Source organism: Theropithecus gelada, chromosome 15, assembly GCF_003255815.1.
Source record: "Theropithecus gelada isolate Dixy chromosome 15, Tgel_1.0, whole genome shotgun sequence".
Lineage (NCBI taxonomy): Eukaryota > Metazoa > Chordata > Mammalia > Primates > Cercopithecidae > Theropithecus > Theropithecus gelada.
Window position 1 is genome coordinate 52726102 of NC_037683.1, and position 14506 is coordinate 52740607.

At 38.3% G+C, this 14506-nt stretch overlaps 1 protein-coding gene across 3 annotated transcripts in view; it reads left to right on the forward strand.

Moving 5' to 3' along the window:
* The first annotated feature begins 509 nt into the window (after positions 1-509).
* Positions 510-14506, forward strand: part of LINGO2 (leucine rich repeat and Ig domain containing 2) — a 1258067-nt gene continuing 1244070 nt past the window's right edge. For 2 of the 3 annotated variants that reach the window (XM_025359407.1, XM_025359408.1), the window contains exon 1: positions 510-1754. The gene's annotated coding sequence lies outside the window, so the exon portion shown is untranslated. Of the gene's footprint in view, positions 1755-2353; positions 2586-14506 lie in introns of those variants that run through there. The other variant, XM_025359406.1, reaches the window with a different exon arrangement.

Below are 14506 nucleotides of genomic sequence, written 5' to 3' on the forward strand. Positions count from 1 at the left end.
CCCCAGAGGGGAGAAATCCTCAGCAATTCTCTGTCCCGCACTTGAAAAGGCAGAGCAGCGCTGTGCTGGAATAGACTGGGCGAAGCACAAATGCAAGCTTTGGTTAAAAAAAGCACAATAAACAATGGGCAAAAGTTTACTTTCTGTAATCTATTAATTCCAGCAGCCCATTCCGGGTAAAACAAACTCCTCTTGGGAAGCTCCTTTCGTGGGAGTTGTGGATGACCCCGGGGCGCTTCTGAGAGCGAAGCCTCCCCTGCCTGGGACGCCCCAGCGGTGTAGCACCCAGTGATCCCTCCCGGCCGTAGAGGGAAGAAAAAGAAGTTGGGACAGGAGCTAGCCAGAGACCCGGACAGCTACTCTTGGTGCAAAACCTTGGAAATGGCTGCTAAAGGGGTTGGGTCTCCAGACTCCTAATCCCTCCCCTTTCTCCAGCTGAGCCGTTCACCTGCTACCGTCCAGTTTACAATATAAGCGTAGACCCTAAATTAACCCAGTTCCAAAAGCTAGGCATTAGAATTTCCTAAGAAATTCATTTTAAAAACATCTAAGCGAGTTTCGGGAGCTCCTTGGGGGAAATGTTATGGAGGGAGTGGGCAAGGAAAGACGGGATGTGAGGGGATAATGTTCACGAAGCGATGTGTAGGCTCCTCTATTCGAAGGACCTCGGGGAGCCCCTCAGCTCCCCAGCGAACTGCTGCAGCCACTTCAATTCTCCACTACAGAAGGGGCGGAGGTGGCCCCTGGAGGGTGGCGATGGGAACCGGGCTCATCTTTAGTCTAGTGACCTCTCGCCGGGTGCCAAGGGGATGTAACTGGCCTCAAGAAAAGAGCTACGGAGTCGAAATGCCAGACAGGGCAGAGAACGGAGAGGTGGCTCAAAGGACTTAAGCGTGTGCAGCGAGGAACTGCCTGCCGGCAATCCGCTAACTAGAGAGGACTGATTGACTCTTCCTGTCATCAACATCCCTGGAACCCCTACCCCTCCTCAAGTCTCCCGACTTTTCGCTAGCCAGTGGCCCGGGGCCGCGGGCGCAGGGCTGGGCGTGCGTGTGTAGCTGCGCGCGCGCGCGGCTGTGCGAGCCTGTGTGTGTGCGCAGCCCGAGCTCTGAGCCGGGCCGCCGAGCCCCAGCCGTCCGCCCTGCAGCCGCCTCCTCAAAGCCTCTTCACCTGGCGCCTCCACCCGCCGCCAGCCCAGCCCCGCACCGGCGCTGCCTCCCCTCAAAGTTTCCCCAGCGTAGACACCTTCGCGCTGCAGCAGCCCAGGGAGACGGCGTTCTGAAGCTGTGCCTTAGAGTGGCTCTTCTTACACCTCTCCGCTTCATCCCCACCTAATTCGGGCAGAGAGTAGAAAATTTTCCAAATTAAGGGGAGAAAAGGGGGAGGGGCATTATCGAGAGAAAGCGAGAGGAGCGGCCGCAACTAAGAATATCCTGCCTGATGCCAGGGAGTTGACTGACGTGTCTGTGGGGTTACGGAAGAAAACTGAATAGGCAGCCAAGTTGGCCGAGGAGGGGCTGGGAGGCTTCCGGGTGCCGGGAAGGTGGTCCCGGTCTCCGTTTCCACTGGCACGAAGGCTTGGAGGCGCCTCTATGGTGAGGGCTTTTGAACCGCCATCCCCTCCTGATCCCTTGGAAAGGAGGAGCCGGCAGAGCTGAGGCGGGGGAAGTCCAGGAAAAGCCCCTGGACTTGTGTGCGTCGCATCCTTGGCTTGGGATTTTAAGGACACGAAGGAGAATTAACAGCGCCTCAAGGTAAGAGGCAGCAAAGCTGCTGCTTGAATTGCCAGAGACAGTAACTTAAAATAGATGTTGGGGATGGGGTGGGGGTTAAGTCAAGTTAGGAGGATCTCTCCTGGCGTCGCCACGCGATCGCACGACCCGCGCTGGGAAGTCAGGGAGTAGCCGGTGCTGCGTTGCCCAGTTGGGAGGCAGGAAGCCGGAGGAGTATCCTGCCCTTACACTTTCTGAAACCTATTGGAAATCGATTTCGGGCTGGGTTCTCTGTCGAGGTTGATATACAGCGTGGATTTGGGTTTTGGGTTTTCATTTTTTTACCAGAGAGTTTTTTAAATTTTATTATTAGCACCGCAGACCCACCCCCTGATTGCCATAGAGAGCTGTGGGCACCGGTGAACGCAGCTAGGACGAGGTGGCAGGTGAGCCTGGCGCAGGTGGGCTGGTGGGAGAGGCGGCGGCACCTGGCCGGCGGACTCGGGGGCGCGCGAAGCTCACGCTCCCGCCTGGCGGGCTCCCTGCAACCGGCGTCTGAACCTGGGCGCCGCAGGTCGCCTGCGGTTCCCTTCGCCTCCGCTAGAGGCTCCCAGCGGGCGCCGCGGAGCGGGTGGGTGTGGGGGCGCCGGGAGGCGGCGGGGCGAGCGCGGAGAGCCAGCGTGCCCGCGGGGTGGCGGAGCCCGCGCGGCAGGGGCGGGGGACGTGAGCGGGAGTCCCGGCGAGCTTCCTAGCTCCGCGCCGCGCCGCGGGGACGCGGGTCCGAACCCGGCTGAGCTCTGGAAAGCTGTGCCTTGAACTGGAGCCACTTCGGGGATGAGAGCCTTGCCCGCGCCATGAGGGCAGCCCCAGGAGGTAATGCCCTCTTTCTCCTCCTCTCTCTTTTCGCCCCCTAGTTCTCTGTAAATTCTCAAGTCAGATACTCAGGGTGGGAGGAAATGAAGGGTGAGAGAGAGTCTGTATCTAAAAAAGGTGCCTTTCAGTGTCGCTCCGTGGTGCTCTGGTGTATGTGTATTCACTAATGCCCGATTTCCCCCGCCTCCCTTGAATATTTGGCTGGTTTAAGGGAAGTTTTTTGCGGAGAACGCTGGGTGGCTGGTCTGGGCCAGGCTGCTCCGAGGTGAGCTAGGGAACCTGCTGTGCCCCCTTTGCGCCGCAGTGGACTGGAGTGCAAGACTCCAGGGATGGGGTGTGGTGGAGAAAAGGAGTACCACACCCTCTTCTTTTCCTCTCTTTTCCTCTTCACCTGCTGGTGAAGTCTCCCCATTCAGCATTTTGCTGATTTCCTTTCCCGAGGGATTGGCTCAGAGGACAGAGGAAAGCTGCTGAAATACTTGAAGAGAGAGAGAGGAGAGAGAAGGATGAGAAGGAAGTCATGGTCTGAGCATCAAAAGAGGAAGGAGGGCGAAGTTAAGCTTGTGTGTTTGGGGTGGGGGAGCGAGTGCTGGGAAATGGGCTTGGAGTTCAGTTTATTTGATGAAGTGAGATTCATTTCCCATTTCACACTTTGACATAATCCAGTTTGCTGAAGCCACTAACAGATGTTATCTGTGCTATGTACTGCCTTGGGCTCAGTGGGCACTGAACATGTTTGATGAGTGTGTCTAAGCAGTAAATAAATAAATAAATGAAAGAGTGCTTATTGTGTTTGCTTGGTGTGATTACCCCCGTGTCTTTTAGGCAGCCGGTAATGTATGCATTTTTCAGTGTGCTGTGCTGTGTTTGTGCATACCATATGTGGTCACTTTACACTCAGTAATGCAATTTCAGGATCTTCTAAAGGTGGCTGTTAACAAACACGAATATTTAGAATAATACTAAAGGAGGACCAAAAATTACCATGGGGCGTGGAATATTCCAGGAATACTAAATAGAAGCTGAGGCCCATCATTGGTGAAAATATTGACCACATACTGAAAGGGCAAAAAATATTTTTCAGAAATTGGAAACAGTGGTTAACATTTTAAAAGAAGGAGATGTTCTTTAGGGTTCTATCACTGTCACCCAGTAGCATGCATTACTCTCAATATAGTTGGAGTGTGAGGAAGAAAAGAAATGCACTTCCTGTTCAAAACCAGTAAAATGTTTTGAGATCTGCCAGGTATTTCACCTTAAGAATTTAAATGGAATGGATTGCCTATTGATGGCAGAAGTGGTTTGGTTATGTAAGGTATCTGTTATTTTTGATTAAGGTACATATATAAGTTAATATTTTTATATAATAGGTTTACTGTAGTGGAAATGGAAGCAGGAAAATTTATTGATGTTTTTCATTCCGGAATAACACACAGCATTATCTCAGGAAGATTTATATAAAGTTTGTCTTTCATGTATCATACTGGATGGTGCTCTGTGTGGAAGGCAAGAATATACATCTTGATGAAGTCCCGAAAAGGATGGTTCATGTTCTTAAAATACAGTGTTTTGGAAATTTTTATGACGTGAAAAAGATACTCATTTGAATATAAGTACAACTTATACATACACTAATCATTTATTTGTTGACTTAAATTTAGCGAGACAAATACATATTTAGGGCTCAAATGTACTTCTGAAAGACACCTCTAAAACCGAAGGAAGATCTGCTATTAAGACTCTGTGTATATGATGCATAAGGGAAGTTTTGTTTCTTGACATTTAATCGAATCAAACTAGTGAGGCTGGTTTGTAATCTCAAGTCAGCTTTAGGACTCCATCTCTAAAGATGCTTTCCTCTCTAATAAATGTGATTTTAAAAGAGACCAAACATTAAAATGTTCCACAGCCGTCATGGATCAGAAAACCATTTGAGTCCTCTGAAACCTCATGTCAAGAATAAGAAGTGATAGGAAGTTGTCACAAATTAATTGGCTTGATACTTCAATTAAAAACTGATTATGATCTGGCTCTGATAGTCATTATGGTTGATTTCATTTGGTCTCTAGATATTCTGTGAAAGGACTCTAGGTGGAAATGTTTTCCTGTAGTACAAGGAGAGGAGGTCACTATATGCAAACAGGCTTGTCAGTTACTGATTCTCCAGTTTGGTTATGTTGTATCCGTAAGGAAGCATGTTAGATTGAAAAAAAAAATCTCTTTTCTCAATTTACATAAATATTTCTCTTTGTCATAGCCCTCAACCAACCTGTGAATACTATATTTATAATTTTGTTGAAATATGTCACCAAGCCTCTTCCCTTTATGGTTCAGGGGCTACTTTGATGTTAATAGCTTTAAAAACTATTTAAGCATAAAATACCATATTTCCTGAAAGAAAATAAATTAAATTTAAAAAGGGTTTCGGATAAGGAAATTAAGGGAGAATATGAGGGAAAGGTTAAATTCTAGGTATCTGGCTTACCCATCTAATGGCATATACTTCCGTGATTTCTTTGTTATTCTTCTAAAGAAATTTTCCCTTCCTTCCTTCCTTCTTTCCTTCCTTCCTTCCTTCCTTCCTTTTCTTCTTCCTTTTTTTTTCTTCAAAACATTTCCTTCAGAATTAAATCCATGCTAATTTACAGTTATTTTATAATCATCAGTCCATAAAAATTTACTTTTAAGTAGGTGGGTGATAGTCTTAAAATATTAAGATTGTTGCATTTATTTTTTAATTTTATACAAAAATTGACTAGAAGGTGGGTTTGGGTCTTTAGGGAGTTCAAGTCATCAGTCTCTTAAATTGTAAATGCATCTTGTGTCTGGCTATAACTTCACTGCCTTTTGTTTCTGGGAAGTATAAAAGTATGGATAAGTATTCATTTGATATAGATGGACAGCCTAACAACATGGTGCATTTGTGCTGTGAGTGGCTTATTTTCATATGGTTAATACTCTGAGAACAAATTGGCCAATGTAATCAAATATGTAATGTTCATATTCAGCGAGTAGTAGAGTCACATTTGTCAGTGTATATTGGTTCAGAAATTAGTATTATATTTTAGGAAACCTTAACTTCATCTAAACCTTAATAAAAGTTACTTTTTTAAAAAAGTGTTATCACTCAACAGATACAATTGCTGTATCTATTCTTAAATGTCCTCAAGAGAGAAGATCCTAGTTCTAAAAATCTCCCAAGAGAGACTAATGCAGTGCCACTGGGAGGCAGCATGAATAAATAGAAAAAGCAGTGGATCTGACACCAGAAGACTTGAATTCTACTATGTTTCTCATGACTAGCAGTGTCTTCTTTGTAAAGCTGTCTTATTTTTTCTAAGGCTCAGTGTTGATTTCTGTACAATGGGAATATTTAATATCTACCTATTCTATTTTTATGTTTAAAAATTAATAACAGCTAGGTTTAAGCATTGGAAAAAGAAAAACAAAACTTTCAGGTGCCAAGTAAATGTCTGGCATTGTAACACTTGATAGAAGAATATATAAAATATATTTAAAGAGTGCTTGTAAAACATCAGTAATGCAGTGTGGATTTTGATGTGCCTTTGATGAGAGGAATATTTTCTCTGAATGAACTATTAACAGGTGTCATGAAAGTCAAATTTAAATTAATATGTATGTATGGGAGATGATTTTCTCAAAGTTATTAATAAGGCATAAATTTCATGATGTTTGGAAATCTTGTAATGCTTATTGTGTGGGCCATAAAAGTTCATTTGGGCATCTGTGCTGTTATTAAAGAGTTTTGATAACAAATAAGAGGCAAAAGAAAAACAGTTAAAATATTATTTAATAATAAAGTCTCAGTTGGGTTTCTTTTTTTTTTTTTTTTTTTTAGCTATTCTACCTTTTTCTTCTTCTTGTAAGTATACTTAATATGACACAGGTAGGAACTATCCTTGCTTTCATTATTGTGAGGTCAGTTACCCAGTTTTTATGAACACTAAAAATATTTAGCTTGTGGAATATTTTGTTCAGTGATTTAATCTATGAAATGGAACACAAACCTAATATATTATCTTAGTTTTTTTTATAGTGGAATTTGCCCAGGACCACTGATAGACCATTTGTCCTATTTTATTTTATTGGCTTTATTGCTAATAATATTAGTTATAAGTTATTTTCATTATGTGAATTAGGAAGAAAATAAATGGTAGATATTAAATGACTCATGGATTTGAATAAAATTTTAAAAGCACCATTGAAATAATTATATGCTGTTTTTATAAAATATGAGGCTCGCTAGGATTTGACTAGAATACATTTTGTTAATTTTCTAAATGTATTCACTAGTTAATGTTAAGAATAGCCTGTCTTTACTGGCTGCAAGGGTAAGTCAAATACTGTTTCCTTCCCTAGAGTTTTGGTGTCGTTGTCAATAAAAACTATGAGTGTATTTTCTCTAACAAAACAAGTAAGACTAAATGCAAACCTGGGAACCTAGACTAGAAAACAAATTACATTTTTTGTTGTTATAGATGGAACATTATATCAAATTGCCTATAAAGGTAGAATTATTGTCTTTACAAACATCATAACTGAAGTTCAGTGTAACAGTAATATATGCAAAAAAGTAAGATTCCCAGCACATTCAGTTTCTAGGTAGCACCATAGAGTTTGTGAAATGGGTTCTAAATTGGACGACATAAGAGGATTTTGTGTCTTCAGACAATCTCATTCTATTATAATGTAACTATGGTTAGCTGCAAGATATCTATCTAGTGGCCAGCATGAAGAGAAATAATTAGCATAAAAACTGTATTGCTCCAGGTGTACCAGGAGAGTCAACAACAGTGCCTTGTGATACATGTTGATTTTGAAACGGTGAGCTTCATTTTTCAAAAGGAAAGTGCCTTTATTTTCTTAATTTTTGACTTCACCTTTATATACATATATACGTATATGTACAATATCATATGAACACATCTTCTGTATATATACTTTATATATATATATGTTCTGTCTATGTATATAGAGAGCATATGCATACATAGGGAGGGAGAGTCTCTGTGTGTGTATATATGTACATATGTATATCTACATATATACATGCACACACATACACACACACACACATAGCCTGCTGAAAGCAGTCCTTGTGAGATGAGGATGTGAAGGTCAGCTGCTGGTTAAGCCTATGATTATGGAGTGCAAATGTTTTTTCTTTTTGCAATTTTATTTGTAGGTAATGTTAAAAGCCTAGCTTTGGTCTTGATTAGTTAAATTCACATCAATTAATATGCAAATACTTATTGTTGATAAACTAATTTTCTGTTTGATATTCAGGATATAATGGTACATGAGAGTTTGTTCTTGTTCTTAAGAATTCTGTGTTCTTGTTAAGCAGAGAAGGCAAAAATCGATGATAAGCTAACAAAAATAGAATAGACTATCACCTGATTCAGGATATTCTTATTAAATATCTATTGTTCCCAAGGCTATACAAAATAACAATACAAAAGTTGTGTCACCAGGCAATTCAGGATAGGGTAAAGTGCGAGTGGTCTGGAAGAGATTCATATGGGGGAGGAAACTGGGCTGAGAGTGAATATAATAAAAGTAAACAATAAATATATAAGTAAACAATAAATATATAAAAGTAAACAATAAATATATAAACTCTCTAGTAATTAAAGTAAAAGTAAACAATAAACATATAAATAATATGTAAAAGTAAACAATAAATATATAAACTCTCTAGTAATTAAAGCAATGCAAAATAACACAATAGTAAGACAGTCTTTGCTGATGAGTTGAGACAAAGATGAAAACATTGATAAACTCCTTGTGTTGGTAAGGGATGGGGAAATAAACATTCAGTACATAATTGGAGTCATTGTAGACTGGTTCAGCTCATCTAACATGCATTTTAAGTAATTTTTACTTGGATATATATTAAATTACAAATGCTCTTAATAATTTTCTTTATAGTTCCTCTTTTAGAAGTTTATCCTCAGAAATGCTCCCGTGAACCTCCAGCAATATATTATGTATACACAAGAAGAAATAGATAACTTTAATGACTCTGTGTCTTTTAAAGAAAATGTATCTGTAGTTAAAACTTTTCCACACCAAATTAGCAAATGGATAAATAAGGTGTATCCATACTATGGAAAATGTTCATCAATGAAAAGGAATGAAGTACTGATACATGCTACAACATGGATATACCTTTAAAATATTATGCTACTTGAAAGAAGTCAGAAACAAAAAACATCATATGATATAGTTGTATGAAATGCACAGAAAAACATGTCTGTGGAATTTGAAAGTAGAGTGGTTTTCGTCTGGCACTGGCAGTGGTGAGTGACTGCATATGGGCACAAGGAATCTTTCGGGGCAGTGGAACTATTCTGTAATGGGATTGTGCTGATGGTTGCGCACATCTGTAAATTCACTAAAAATCATTTAATTGTTCACATAAAATGAGTAAATTACATGGTATTTGAATTATGTGGCAAATCAGCTGTTAAAAACCCAAACACAAAACAAAAAAATCTTCCCACAAAGTAAACCGAAGGCACAGATGACCTTACTAATAAAATATTTCTAATATTTAAGGAAGAAATAATACCAGATCTCTATAAACTCTTTCAGGAAACTGCAGAGGAGGGAACATTTTCCAACTATGAGACCAACATAAAAGGTATCATAAGAAAATAAAACAACAGGCCAATATCCTATAGAAAATAGATGTAAACATTATTAATAAAACTTTAGCAAGTATAAATAGCAATGGCAAATAAAGATAATACATCAAGAACAAGTTAGGTTCATCCCAGAAATGCAATGTTGGTTTAACATTGCAAAATCAATTAAATAGTTCACCATATTAACAGAGTAAAAAGAAAAACTAGCTGAGCATGGTGGCTAACACCTATAATCCCAGCACTTTGGGAGGCCGTGGTGGGTGGGTAATGAGGTCAGGAGATCAAGACCATCCTGGCAACATGGTGAAACCCCATCTCTACTAAAAATACAAAAATTAGCTGGGTGTGGTGGTGTGCACCTGTAGGTCCAGCTACTTGGGAAGCTAAGGCAGGAGAATTGCATGAACCCAGGATGCAGAGGTTGCAGTGAGCCAAGATCGTGCCACTGTACTCCAGCCTGGTGTCAGAGCAAGACTCCGTCTAAAAAAAAAAAAAAAAAAAGAAAAGAAAAAGGAAAACCATATGGTGATCTCAGATGTAGAAAAATTATTGGAAAATACAACATTTATTCTTGATAAAAACTGTTAGTAAATTAGGAATAGAAGGGAACTTCCTCAACTTGATAAGGAACATCTGCAATAAACCTAGAGCTAATACCATACTTAATGGTGAAACACTAAGTGCTTTTTCTCTAAGCTGGGAAGAAATGTTAGAATGTATGCTGTCATCACTTTTACTCAACGTTTATAATGGAAATCATTTAAATAAGGCAAGAAAAAGACTCAGGAAGAGATATTATAAAGGAGGTGCAAAACTGTGTAAACATGATTTTATTAAATAATTAAAAAAACTCCAAATGTCTAATAGGAAAATAGATAAACAAATGTTGGAATATTCATGCAGTATGTTTCTGGTTTACTAAGACGGTAAGTGGAATGTTGTAGTTCTTTAAATACCATCATGGTAAAATCTCCAATATATATTTTTAAGAAGAAAAATACGGTTGTAGAGCAATACTTAGTCTATAGTGAATTGATTGATTAATTCTTCAGGTATTTATTGGGTACCTCTTTTGTGTTAAGCATGAGAGTAGGTAGGCCCTGGGTCATATATTGTCTGTGGGAAGTGGACAGATATAATCCTGCCCTTGAGAGACTTACAGGCTAATGAGAAAGAATTTACAAGCAACTAAAATAAATGAAATTCATAATGAGATGAATTCGTAATGGGAGAAATGAATTCATAATAGGAGAAATTGTGTTATGTGCATTAAAAAATGAAGTTGAATGACTAGAATTTATCCATGAGGTTGAGAGAAAGAACAATTTTTGTAAGAGGTGTCTGGTTCCTAGTGAGCATTCAGTTGGGAACTATTTTTCGAATAGACTAATCCAAATCATTCATCTCTCCTATTTTACCTAATTTCGCTTCATATATGGTAAACTGAAGGAGTACATACTATACTTCCGTATCACACTAACTTTTCCTGTGTCATTACACTCTTTTCTTACTTTGAATAATTCCCATAATCATAATCTGTATTCTTCTAGCACCTACTGTGAACAAATGCCTTATTTTATGTGCATTCACAGTTGCGTAAGGCACATCTTAATACATTCATTTAGTCTTGAGTTGAAACCCGTTTCTTAATGTGTAATTTTTATTATTTTTTCATTTTTCTTTGGTTACAAAAGTAAAACATTTGCATCATAAGTGTATTTAATGTCATAGCAATACATAATATACAAAGTGAAGGAACTTCCCGGTGCTCCCTCGTACCTAAGGTTTGACAAAATAGGAAGCTATGTTGCACAAGAAATGTCAGAGTGAGTAAGTGTGAAGAGTGAGACTAAATGCTGTATGGATAACAGACAAGAGGATTAAGTGGCCAGGGACCAGAAAACACTTCAGAAGATAGACGTCCAATGGAATTTTTCAGTTACAGTGTGCTCTGTGCCCTGGTACTGCTTCCTGTGATCTCAAAATGTTCAACAAAGTCACATGTATGTTAGTAACACTAGTGTGATTGGATTCCTGGTAGTGGTTGGTGACAGAATTTATTTTTTGTCAGAGTTGGGGTGGCAGTGTGGGAGAGGGAGCTTGTTAAATAGGACATGGGTCATAAAGCATGTGAATAAGACATGGGTCATAAAAACATGAGTCATGCTCTCTCGTATGTTTTCTGTAAGTGGCCTTAACCATGTAGTTCATTTACCCATGCCTTAGATACATTCCTTGCAAAACATTCCCTCCAAGTAGTTGTGTAACATAACCTTAAATACTGAAGTCTGTAGCAGATTACTTTGTCTGGCTGTACATGGTTTTCATTGATATTTTTATTTTTTTTTTCCACAAAACCTCATTCTATCTAACTAAAATAGATTGACGGTAGTCCATTACCCCTTATTTCTAAAGAACTTTTTGATTATGATCAGTGAAGATCATTCTAGAACATATTCATGAGTTCATGATCTTACCTTATTTTTGTAGATGATTAAGTGGAAGCATTTGCATATATGGTTGATTCTGAATTCAAGATTCTTCTCACAGGTACTGCATAAACTTTCAATAATAATTTAGTCTGTCATTTCGTCTTTAATTACACTTAAAATGTGTGTGAACAAGATTGATGAAATAAATGTGAATTGGAATACATTCCACATGTTATTTATATAGGTCCTTATGTAGCCTAGCAAAATACTTAGGTCTGGGTGACTGCTAAAAACAAGTGGATTTGATGACGGTTCTGTTGGACCTGGAGCTTCCGGTCCTATTCATCAATCCATAGGAATGGTTACTATGGGTTTTACAGAGAGATTAGGAGATTAAAACTAAAAGTATTATTAGCTGACCCAAAAACGAAGGTTCCATGATTATGTTAAAGCGTAAGGAAGGGTATGGAGTTTGATTCAATAGAAATAAATGATTTCAAATTACAGCTTGAGAATATGGATGATAATCAGATGTTTTGTCTGTAATAATGGCAGAAAACCATGGGAGTTATTTGCATGTTGGCGAAGATAATTATTTATCTTTCCATTTAGCTCTCCTTGTGGAATTAGAAAGACTATAGATACATCAAGTATAAGAATCACTTTATAAGAATAAAGTACTAATGAATGTAATTATTAATTTATGCTTAATTTTTAGATGTTGGAAACAGTATTTAAAAGTAAAATAATCTAGTACTTACTAATCCAGCCACTCAATTTAAAACTGTATCTCTGTGGCTTTGCACATTGAGATTCCCGCAACTGGAAAAGTCTTTTTCAGATCACATGGGAAAACTCTGACTTATACTTAAAAAATGAACTTAGCATCATATTCTCAATAAATCATTCCAAAAGTCCTGGAATCTCTCTACTTTTACAAGCTTCTGTTTTTATATGTATTATTTAATATATTATTATTTTTGTTCATTGGTCTATTTATCTTTCCAAATCGTGGTCCTGGAAGACAAAAGTTGTATCTTATTCATTACCATTAAAAATATCTTTGGATGTAGTTCTTATTAAATAGTTTTGAAATGCATTGAAATGTGATTTTTAGAACATTTAGACAGTTTTAAATCATATCCAAAACCATAGTAATACCATTTCCAATTGGTAAAAGAGGTAACATGCAATGACTAAAAGTTTAAGATTTAGTTTCAAATTCTGACTGACATTGATTTCCGGTTATTGGACCTTGAACAATCTCTTCATCTCATGACGTGTTAGTTTCCTAATATGTAAAATAGGGGTGAAAAACACTTTTCTGGCCTGCACGTCTTACCTGAAGTTTACGATGATAGGATGGAGCATGGGTGTAAAATAAATTTGTGTGCTCAGTACCTACAGAAAGTCATTCCTGTATTAAGTATACAATTAAAAGCCACTAATAAAATAATCTTAAATGAAATAATTTACTTTTCTAATAATGAGAGGTTTGTACAGAAAAGTAAAACCAATGAACTTGAAATATCTTTCTTTCTATTGGATTTCTCCTGCCTTTTAATAATGGTTTCATCACATTTTAATATAACATGAATTTGATTTTATAGGTTATAGAACAAATATAACAATACAAATTAGACTATTGTAGTTTAAACACATGGTTATAGATGGCTTAATTGATAACTTTTATGTACTTATTTAGACCTGGATTGATGATTGTTGAGCGACTCTATATCTGAGTAAGCACTGATTTTTACCATCTCTTCAAATTAGAGCCAATTTGAAGTGAGTAAATTGTATGATATGTGAATTATATCTCTGTAAGGCTGTTTTGAAAATATGTGGAATTTGTGCCTAAAATATCCATGAGTTCATGCTGATATAAACACATTATCAAATGAGTGACTGAATTGGGAAGAACAGGCAAATCTATGCAAAACAATTTCAATAATTTATGTAGATACTTGCCCTCAAGGAAGTGGAGTATAATTTTCCACTCTTTAAGCATGGCTGCACATAGTAACTTCCATCTAAACAGTGTGCATGGAAAGGAGGAGGAAAAAGTAACATTACAGTGCAGAAACCAGACAAACATGACCTCAACCAGGTGACCAAGGTCGACATCAACAGTGGTGATCATAGCGATAGAATGTACCCTTGATTTAGTGAGAATGATGGTTTACCTCTGTGGTCTTCCTCCCCAAAATTCATAACTTTAGTCCATTCGTGAAAAAAATAGGTAAATCCCAACCGAGGAACATTATACAAAATATCTGATCAGTACTCCTCAAAACTGTCAAGCTCATCAAAAACAAAGAAAGTCTGAGAAACTGTCATAACCAAGAAGAGGCTAAGGATATATGACAACTAATATATAGTATCCTGTATGGGATCCTGCAGTAGAAGAAGGACACTTGATAAAAACTAGGGAGATCTGAATAAAGTATGTACTGTAGTTAACAGTAATGTAACTTTTGTTTGTTCATGAATTGTGACAAATGTACCATACTTATGTAAGATGTTTATAATAGGAAAAACTGGGTGTAACATAGATAAGAACTCTGTGCTATGAAATTTTTCTATATATCTTTTTTAAAAGGGTCTTTTAAAAATTAATTATTTCTTGCCTTTTGCTAGGTTTTGAATGTGTTTGCTCTTGCTTCTCTAGTTCTTTTAATTGTGATGTTAAAGTGTCAATTTAGATCTTTCCTGCTTTCTCTTGTGGGCATTTAGTGCTATAAATTTCCCTCTACACACTGCTTTAAATGTGTCCCAGAGATTCTGGTATGTTGTATCTTTGTTCTCATTGGTTTCA